This window comes from Coenobita brevimanus, chromosome 60 (genome assembly GCF_032717465.1).
Source record: "Coenobita brevimanus isolate Jiangsu-jjx chromosome 60, ASM3271746v2, whole genome shotgun sequence".
NCBI classification, from domain to species: domain Eukaryota; kingdom Metazoa; phylum Arthropoda; class Malacostraca; order Decapoda; family Coenobitidae; genus Coenobita; species Coenobita brevimanus.
The window spans coordinates 15,806,758-15,817,579 of NC_137013.1; positions in this window are offsets into that span (position 1 = coordinate 15,806,758).

Below are 10,822 nucleotides of genomic sequence, written 5' to 3' on the forward strand. Positions count from 1 at the left end.
GCAGTGATAAGAAACAGGGAAGTGAGCATGGAAGTGAAAAAGTTACTACATGACAGCATTGTGATACGAACTCTAACGTATGGAAGTGAAGCTTGGACGTTGTTGGAAGGACACAAGTCAAGAGTGAGAGCAGTGGAAATGAGTTATTTAAAAGGAGCCTATGGAGTCACATGGAGAGACAGGCTGACGAATGAGGATATAAAGGAGCGTTGTGATGTGGATGTGGATGTGATAGGAAGCGTTATGAGGAACACACTGAGGTGGTTTGGCCATGTGGAGAGGATGGAGGGTGAAAGACTGACGAAGAGAGTGTATGTGAGTGAGGTGGAGGGGGGAAGAGGGAGGGGGAGGCCGAGGATGAGATGGAGGGATGGGGTGGAGAGGTATATGAGAGATGGGGGTGTGAGTTGGGGGCAGGGCAGTGAAATGGCGGGGGACAAGGCGACTTGGAAGCGATTTGTTTGTGGCCACCCCAAACGGGATTGAGGCGTCTGGCAATAGATAGATAGATAGATAGTATATGTATAATTATTATAAATAATACAAACGAAACAGTGAGAGACAATTACGCAATTTGCACTTACATATGTGTTTTATCATTTTATTTTTATAAGCAATCACGAGAAAAGTAAAATATAATTCATTGTGTAATCCTATTATGCTAAGCTCCACAGTTAGTGCCCAAAGCATCAACATTAACAGTGACAAATACCCTGACACAAACACCAGAAAACGATCAACAAAATATAAATTCCGAAACACCATCAGAAACACAAGAACGAGCGGAAAACCAGACTCAGGAAACAAAACATACACTATATAAAGAACAGCAGACAGATGCAATTTATGCTGAAGTAAATGACGATGACACTTGGTCAGAAACTGTAGATAGAGAACTTTTTAAAAATTTACTTCCAGTTTACTATATCTTAGACCATAGTGTATTAAGGTCAGGGAAAACATATAAATTGCCTGTAAATGACGATTGCAAGAAAAACACGGTAAAGATGGCTAATATAGATTAAGTAAGTACCAGCGCAGTATCCTCTCCACAAATTCCCAGTAATACTCCATTTCCAGTGTATATTTGTCATGAAGACACTGAACTACCAAAATTCTCTGGTACGGAAAAAGACAAGATCGATATTTACACACTTACTGAACAATGTCAGCAGTATTTCATTAGGAGACACATTACAGATGAGAAAGGGAAAATTGTTTTTTTTTTTTTTTTTTTAAGCTAGAATAAACCAAGAAGGATGCCCAGCTGGCAATTTGCTCAGGTCAGACAAACTGTTGAGAGCTTCAACATTTGAGCAGTTTAAGACAGAACTCCTCAGTAAATTCTCTGGAGGCAAGAATTTTCTCGGTGGTATAATCCCAAAATTACACAAAATTGCAGACCTGCTTAGGCAGACACACTTAGGCTCAGATGTAGGGGAAATTAAAGCAGATATTTCCACCATTAAGAAGACCCTTTTATCTAGCCTAGAAAACTGAGACTGGGTCACAGAGGATGGTAATATATCACCAGTGCATGTCGTTGACCTCATTGGCTACATATCAGCCCTATGCCAATTTCCTAACAAGATATTAAAGATTTCGAAACCAATCCAATATAATCCAGGGATGAGTTTACTTGATTTCATTTATGAGGTGGAATTAAACTGCAGTAAAGCTGGCGTGACTGACACATCACAGGCAAACAGGACAGGGATTAATAAGTTAAGTCCTGGCAAGGACCAGAGACAATCTCGACCACTTCAGAAACAAGCACACAGTCAGGTTAGCTCAAGGATTCGTTCCCGCACACCAGGTAACAAGGCGGTACTAAAGCCTGGCCGAAGTCCCAGTAGACATCGATCGGCACAAAGACAAGCAAATGGAAGATCACCTCATAGGTCGAACTCAAGTAACACTGTTACTATTGTGCAAAGCCTGGGCACACAAAATCGGAGTGTTACATTAAACGAAAGAAGATTGGCAAAAGGCAAAATGTTTCGAGACATTTTGCAGATATTATAGGTCCTTCGGTCATTGGACCTCAGATTGTAGTACGACAGAAAAATTGTTATTCCATCTATAGGTCGGGGGAAGATCATACCAGCACAAAAGACGACGACACATGAAACACTCATATAAACAGTCAACATAGGAAGTCTCTTCGGAAATGAAAGCATTTTGGTCTCTGCTTTATGTGAGGAGGAAGAGATTTCATTATTTTTGGATTCTGGATCACCAGTGAATTTAATAACGCAAGGTGAGTTAGAAAGAATGTTTAGAAATAGAAGAAAAATGACGTTTTTGGAAAACTCAGATTTAAATTTATACACAGTGGATGGTAAAGAAATACCAGTTATTGGTATGATTGAGTTAAACATGGATTTCACAGAGACCATAAAATCATTCACTACCACCTTATACGTAGTACAAAAATTATTAATTAGAGGAGATATGCTGCTTGGACTAAACACAATGAGAACACAAAATATAATACTGATGTCACATTTCAATGCAATTCATTATGACAACGAATTCACAGAGGAAATTTCATCTTTTGATAATACAACCAGCAATTGTAGGAAAACTAGCGTCACAAGAACGATTACACACGAAACCAAAATGGGGGAGTCCAACGTACAACTTCTCAAAGAAAATGGGCGCATAGCCCAGCTGTCAAAGTCCAAACCCCACTCCTCACTCACTCAGTGCAAATGTGACCCACCCACTTACCCAGCCAGGATTAATTATGATATAAATTTACCATCAAAATCATTCATGCAAGTTACGATTAAGAGTAAATTGAGAAATTGTAATGTCATTGCATTAGAAGAGATGGTTAGAATAAATGGCCTTTTGATAGAGAGCGCCCTGTGCTGGATGAATGACAAGGGTGAGACGAATGTCATTTTAGCTAACACCATGAATGGAGATGCGACGATTAAGAAAAGAACCTGTATTTGTAGATTAGAAATTTGCCCAGCTCCTATACGCGAAGTGACAGTAGCGGGAGCGTCGAGCAGAGTAAACTCGTCAGACAGAGAGTGCATAAGGGAGAATTTGATTCACTCAGGTCAATTAAACGAAGAAAACGATCTCTTAGATCTATTAGAGAAACATAGACAAACTGTAGGATTACCTGGAGAACAATTAGGGTGTACTAACCCGATTACACACAAGATTAACGTACACCCGGACACACAACCAATATATATATATATATATATATATATATATATATATATATATATATATATATATATATATATATATACCAGCTTATAGGTTCGCGCATTCACAACGCACTCTGGCAAATCAGTATATTGAGGAAATGCTAAAACTAGGTATTACTGAACCATCTGTCTCCCCGTGGTATGCCCCAGGATTTTTCGTGCCCAAACGAAACGGAGTAATACCTGCGGTAGTAGATTACCGTAAATTAAATCAGCACACAGTCCCTGACCGGTTTCCTATGCCACTGTTAAGTGACGTCTTACAAAATATTGGACCAGAAAATAACGTATTTTCCACAATCGATTTGCTCAACGGCTATTACCAAATTCGCCTCGAGAAGAATTACGCAAACACACTACTTTCTCCACGAATACAGGGCACTACCAATATAAACGAATGCCTATGGGGCTGAAGACAGCACCAGGCACGTTCCGAAGATTGATGAATTACGTATTGTCAGTAATGCTGGGAAAAATAATATTTGTCTATCTAGATGACAGTATTATAGCTACTCCAACTATAGACAAACTCCTACAGAAACTAGACCAGCTCCTACAGAACTTGCTGATGCTGGCTTAAAAATTAAGCTGTCTAAATGCATATTTTGCTTTAAGGAAATAAAATTCTTAGGCCACAGATTAGATGCCCAAGGTATTCACACGTCTTAGGACAAAATACAAGCTATACGGGATTTCCTAGAACCAACAAATATAGACGAAGTAAGACAGTTTGGGGGGCTAGCAGGATATTATCGCCCCTTTATTAACCAATTCTCCCATATAGCACAACCGCTATTCATTCTACTAAACAAGGATGCTGGATTCCAGTGGGAAGAGGAACAAAAATTAGCATTTAGTGAATTAGAAGATAAACTTACATGCACACCTTGCTTGGCCTATCCTAACTTCACAAACCCATTCATAAGTTTCACTGATGCCTCCCTCAAAGGTTTAGGTGCTGTATTCATGCAAGAGGATAAACGAGGAAAATACCAACCCACTGCTTTTGCCTGTGGACAAATAAAAGGAGCAAAGACAAATTACTGTACAACAGACTTAGAAGCCCTAGCAGTAGTAGTTGCTCTACAGAAATTTCGTGACATCGTGTACGGATACGATATTCACCTATACACAGATCACAAGCCTCTCGGGGGCATGTTCCAAGAAAAACTCCTATCTGGGAGGACAGCACGATGGAAATGTAAAATCCAGATTTACAGTGTAAACATTCACTACATAAAAAGTAAAGTAAATTTAGCTGCGGATGCCTTATCACGAAACCCGTTAGCCAGTGTTGCTACAATAAGTCCACGGGAATCACTCTCCAACAATGATGAAACGATTCCCACAAATCAAGAAATTTGACAGGCACAAAGAAAGGACCCAGTATGGTCTAAAGTAATATACCATCTCGAGTCAGGCGACGATGTACCATTACCCAAGTTGCTTGTACCACTTAAACAATTCACAATGGTAAATCCAGGACAAACAAATCATAGAAAAAATATTATGCAGTTAGATATTCCTAGTACAATGATACCTCACATTTTAAGGATAATACACGATAGTCCACATGCAGGGCATCCTGGCAAGGACAGGACAGTCAAGTAGGCCCGGATGTCATATAATTGGCCAACGTCACGCAAAGACATACATAATCACATAGACAGATGCGAGTCATGTGCGAAACATAAAGTTATCACCTAACCTATAGGACAATATCCTGTACCTAGACAACCGTGGGACACTCTCGCGGTTGATTTACTTATATTACCCTTAACTACCAATCACAATCAATATCTTTTTGTTGCAACTGATCACTTCTCACGATTTGTGATCTTGGTTCCAATTAAGGATAAAACAGCAGAATCAGTCGCACGGGTATTCACTGAAAGTGTGATCTTTAGGTTCGCCACACCAAAGGTGCTAATAAGCGACAATGGTCGTGAATTTAACCCCGAAATTTTACAAGAAATATGTAAACAATACAATATAAGGAAAGTTAATACAGGTATCTTGGCCTACCATCCAGCTTCCAATGGATTGGTGGAAAGGCAGAATAAAAAAAATAGTAGATGTACAATGGCCCATCCTCAATGAAAATTACGCAAACTGGGATGACTGGATCCCCAGAGTAGAAGCATCACTTAATTGTGCAACTAATAAATCAATAGGAGATACACCTCATTTCATTATTTACGGGTCAGACACACGCCTCCCTTACGAGACGTTAGAGGGCGAGCAAATTCCCGTAAATATTTATGACGATTATCCTAAACTTCGCTTACGTAAATTACAGGAAATACACACAAAGGTAAAGAAACAGTTAACGATGTCTAAGGAAGAAATGACGGAATCACTTAATAAGAAGGCAAAAGAATCAAATATCAGAATAGGTGATACTGTCTATAGCCACATTCACACTAGAAATAACAAACTGTCACCTAAATACGAAGGCCCATACAGGGTAATCAAGAGAACAAACAATAAGGTAGTGATTAAGTCACTATCGAGTGACGAAGAAAAAGAAACACATATTGATCATTTAAAAAAGGTCTCAAGAATTTTAGCTTGCAACTATAAAACACCAGACACGACGGAAAACCCTAGTACACACGGTGAAAATAAGCCCGAAAACATAACTGAAGAAATTGCGGTCGCATACCAGACAAATATAGGTGCAGCCAATACAGCTCTCACCATAACAAGCCATTTACATGACTCAGGAATCAATTTAGGCTCCATTTATATGAAACAGGATTAAACAGACCAAGATATCTGTATTATTCATCATCACTATCATCACCTAACTAACAACAGTGGATTATATCTCTAATATAGTTGTTCTTTCGGTAGGTAAAGATGAGGCGAATAATTCCGTGGATCATGTTCCTGTTGATATCAAGAGGATCAGCTCACTTACATCCTCAACATGTAGTCCGACAAGCGTGCCTGATAGCCCCAACAGACTCAACATCAATAGTACAGGACATAATAAGTACCGAAGTTAGTTTTGACGTACTGCAAGACATACCAGTAATGTTACAGAAAGTATCAGGACCACTTAGAACTCTGGAAGCAGTTTTAAAACACGCTTCTTCACATGATAACCCCACACAGGAAGTAGCCAAATTAATTAAATTAACGGACTGGAAGCTAGAACAGTCTAAGCACGTAATGATCACCATGATCCAGGATATCCCATCAGCTGGAAGTAACACACATGAGCCAGGAAACGACATCACAAATACACGTAACAGACGCGGTTTGTTCGACCCAGGTGGAGCAATTTTAGGCAGCATTATTGGACTAGCTACAGAAAATTATCTAGAGGAAATAAATAACAAATTTAACAAAATAGCACAAATTCTCTCATACCAACATAAGCTAGCTGATACTCAGGACACCTTAATGCTGACGATTGTAAAGACCCTAAGGAAGGCAGAAGCATCAACTCTAGGAGAAAATAAATGCACTAGAGGATAACAATACACTATTCCAACACCTCTCTGTGATAACAGAACATACTGACGTAATTATACTACAGTTAGATAATGATACAGCTCAGTATCAGGCCTTCATGAAAGGAATCGCTAATGCTGGTAACGCAAGGATCGCCATTAATTTACTACCCATTCACAACCTCCGGCAAATAATTATTCAAGGCATACATAAGCATAGATTGAAACCTTTGTTTGAGGAAAGAAATCTGATGTTATATTATCCATATTTGGAAGCAACACTCACATCAACATCAATAGCAGTTTATGTACCAATCGTAACGGGTGATTTTTTCACAGTCTATTATACCCTTTTCCTTCTAAGAAAGATGGCTCATTAGTCACCATCAACATCAAAACAGAAGTCATCATGGTCTCCAAGAAACAGGACGCCGCCACTTTCACTAGTGAAACAACAATTGAACACAAATGTCGCACATCATTACGTGCATTTCACCTTTGTCCTGTGGACATCTTCACGTTTCAGCCAGCTGAGACAGTCCCTTGTGAAATGGCCATCATAAAGGATCATGATATCTCTCATCATTGCAACTTCACATTTGCTCCAGATAAACCCATCCATCATCAACGCATTGGACATTCACAGTTCTTTTACTTAGCTCAAAATACATAAGTTTTTGTGACTTACCCAGACACACCTCCAGCCCATACATCAGCATCTGGTTTATATATCTCACCTGATTACTGTGCCTACACTATCCACCTTGCCCACTAAAAACCATTATGCCATTCTCAACCACACACACAAATACTTCCAGCCGTTGCCTAGGATGAACTTTAATATAAGTGCACACATTAAGCTGACTTCACCCAAGTATGAAACCATGCAGTTAATAAATCAGACAATACAACCTTGGGAAGAATACAGCAGTATTATGTTTAACCCATATTATGTATACAGCTCAGCTCCAGTCATCTTTGTAATTTTCTCCATCATATTTAGTGTATTAATTTTGGCTATGCACATAATGCAAGCAAGGATTGCTAACCTGGAATCAGTGTTTAAGAAATGTTCTGTACAAGTGACCCAAACTGAGTAAACATTGTAAATATTGTATATATATTTTAAATAAAATAAGAAAATATGGGTTACACATAATATAGGCTTACTTTAATTATACTATCATATCTCATTTATAGATAGATAAATAGATAGTTAGATAAATAGATAGACAGATGGATAGATAGATAGATAGATATACAGCAAGTCCTTCTCATTTATATTGTATAATTGACTACAGTAGACTTGTCATTGTATTATTTTAATATTACTATTATATTATACATGTACAAATTTATAACTACATTATCCCAATTATGTAAGTTTACAATATTATGTATTTCACTTGATTACCTTAAAAGTTGATTGTAATAGTATGCATTAATATGTTATGACAATGTTTACTGTCGATGGTACGCCAGTTTCGCGTGACCGAGCGATATGTAGGCATAATATAACACAAGACTGTATGTAACTATATAGCTATAGGTAACAATATGTAAAACAGGTAGTTATGTCTGAGTTCTCCAGGAAGAGTTACAGAATACATCCTCTTACGTAGACGAACCAGGAATGTCAATTCATGTAATGTATATCGACAACCTTGTCCCAGACCATCAAGAATCCTTAACCATACAATGTATCTCAAACTTCCTCGTAGTCCAGCGACCAAGAATTTCATGACGTATCCAAACAAATGGAGTAACCAGCCCTAGTCAGTTAGTCCACGTGATAGGAAATTTACCAGACATACCCATCCTCTCCACGCAGTATATAATGTCGGAGAGATTCCCTTCAGATCAGAGAGAAAGAGGAAAGAAGGGCAAGAGAGAAGGTCCGACACTAGGAGCACGCTCCACTAACTGTTACTCACTTTTTATAACTGTGTGCAAGAAACTTTATAACCCAGGAGTGCTGTAACTCACCTCGTTGACACTACGTCTCACTACTTATTCTGGCAGAGCTTAACCATCCATAATTGATTGCCCTATCTCCCCACAAGTACCTAAGACCACGCTATCGAGATGAGGAGTAAAGATAGGAGGAGGAAGAGTGTTCTCAGAGGTTATTCATCATTTGCGATAGGTGTTAAAGGGCTTACATTATTCAGAATGAGTGTTAAATAATAACAGTGTGGCAAATAACCAAAGTATTTTCTATGCAGATATGACAGCCAGACTGTTGTTGCATCAACGAGGAGTGGTCGCATCACGAGCGGTGTCTGGGGTTGGATGTCGTGGGGCTGTCTAGGGCAACTGGCAGAGATAGAGGGTCATCTCACAGCTCAGGCATATGTTGACACCCTAGGACATGTGCTAATACCATCTACGAGGGCGGTATTGGAGGCTGGAGAAAAATTTCACATTTATTTGGCTTAAGATAACAATCCTATCCACATTGCACGGATTGTCAGGGACTGGTTTGTGGCACACCCTGAGGTGACACTCATTGACTGGCCTGCAAAATCACCAGACCTCAATCCAGTTGAGAACCTGTGGGCCTATGTCAGCAAATGGTGGCTTGGATACGAAGGCAGATCTCGGAGAGAATTGTTCGTCAATGTAATGGAGTTATGGGAAAGCCTTCGCTTAGACCCGGACGTTACTCAATGGCATGTTGAATTGAAGCAACAAGACTCAGACGTAATTGGAGCGAACGGGAGCTATACTAAATATTAACGAGGTGCAGTGGTACGATGGGTTTGATTTTCTTAATGTTGAGTGACTATATGTGTTGGTATGGTGATGATCATGTGCTCTGTGTGGTAGTCAGTAAGTGTGGTAGTCAGTAAGTGTGGTAGTCAGTAATTGTCGTAGTCAGTTAAGTGTGGTGATGGCTATATTTTCAGCCATATTATGGTAAGGGAATAACTTGTCTTATGTTTCATTTATCCCATTTACGTTTTCGTTACACTGGTAGGATGACTTGTTCTATGTTGAAGTTCGTAAATAATAATAATAATAAGAACAACAACAACAATAATAATAATATTAATAATAATAGTAATAATAATAATAATAATAGTAATATGATAATAGTAACAAACAAAATAGTCTAATGGTCACTATAAAGAAATGCAAAGCACATAACGGATAATAGGCTAATCTAGGGAGTAGCTAAATAATAAGGGAGAGCGGTGATGGTTCGGCCATTTTTTTGCGAAAATATTCGTTGAAAAAGTAATACTGTAAGCAGTCTAGCATTTATTGATCCCACAGTTTAGTCCCCAACCTTGGCTCTTATGTGTTTTATATTTGATGGATCAACTTGGTTAGTTATTGAATAATAAAAATACGAAGCACCCCCCACAACAGGCCCTAACCAACCCACCGTTCAAACCATCACCGCCCTCCCCTTTAACACATAGAGGGAAATAGATATAAAACATACATTTCTCTGAAAACCAACTATGCAAACATGAGAGCAAATGCGAGGAAAGTGATGGTGAAGCATATCATACTACTAGACTAAGCATGGCTGTCCAAATGTCTTAATGGATTGGTCTTATCTCAGAAGTTAACAATTATTTGGACCAGATGGCAACTTAAGTCAATGATACCAACCATCCATTTGATGGACTGCAGAATATACCACGTTTAGCCTGTCGCCTTAAGTTTTTATCAAATTTCACGACACAACTTTTGTCCCTCACTGTACAATGGAATAATTATACCTGACTTCCAATCCTCCAGGACTCTACCTTCCTCCCGGGCCAATCTGCACATCTTCCACATCCATTCTACTACTATCTCTCCCCCATGCTTCAGCATTTCACCACACAATCCATCAATTCCCGGAGCTTTCCCCATTTTGACTTTCTTCATTGCTTTCACAACTTCCATCCTACTGATTTCTTCCTATCTTCTCGCATCCCTCCTTCTCCCAGCCATTCCCCAGCCACTTATACTCGCATTACTTTCATTCTCTATGTTCACCAATTCCTTAAAGTGTTCTCTCCATCTGCTCACTTTTTCTCCCTTCTCCACTAGTAAACTACCATTTTTATCTTTCACTCCCCGACTAACTTCATTGCCACCCTAACTCTCTTTAACTCTTTCCAGAACATT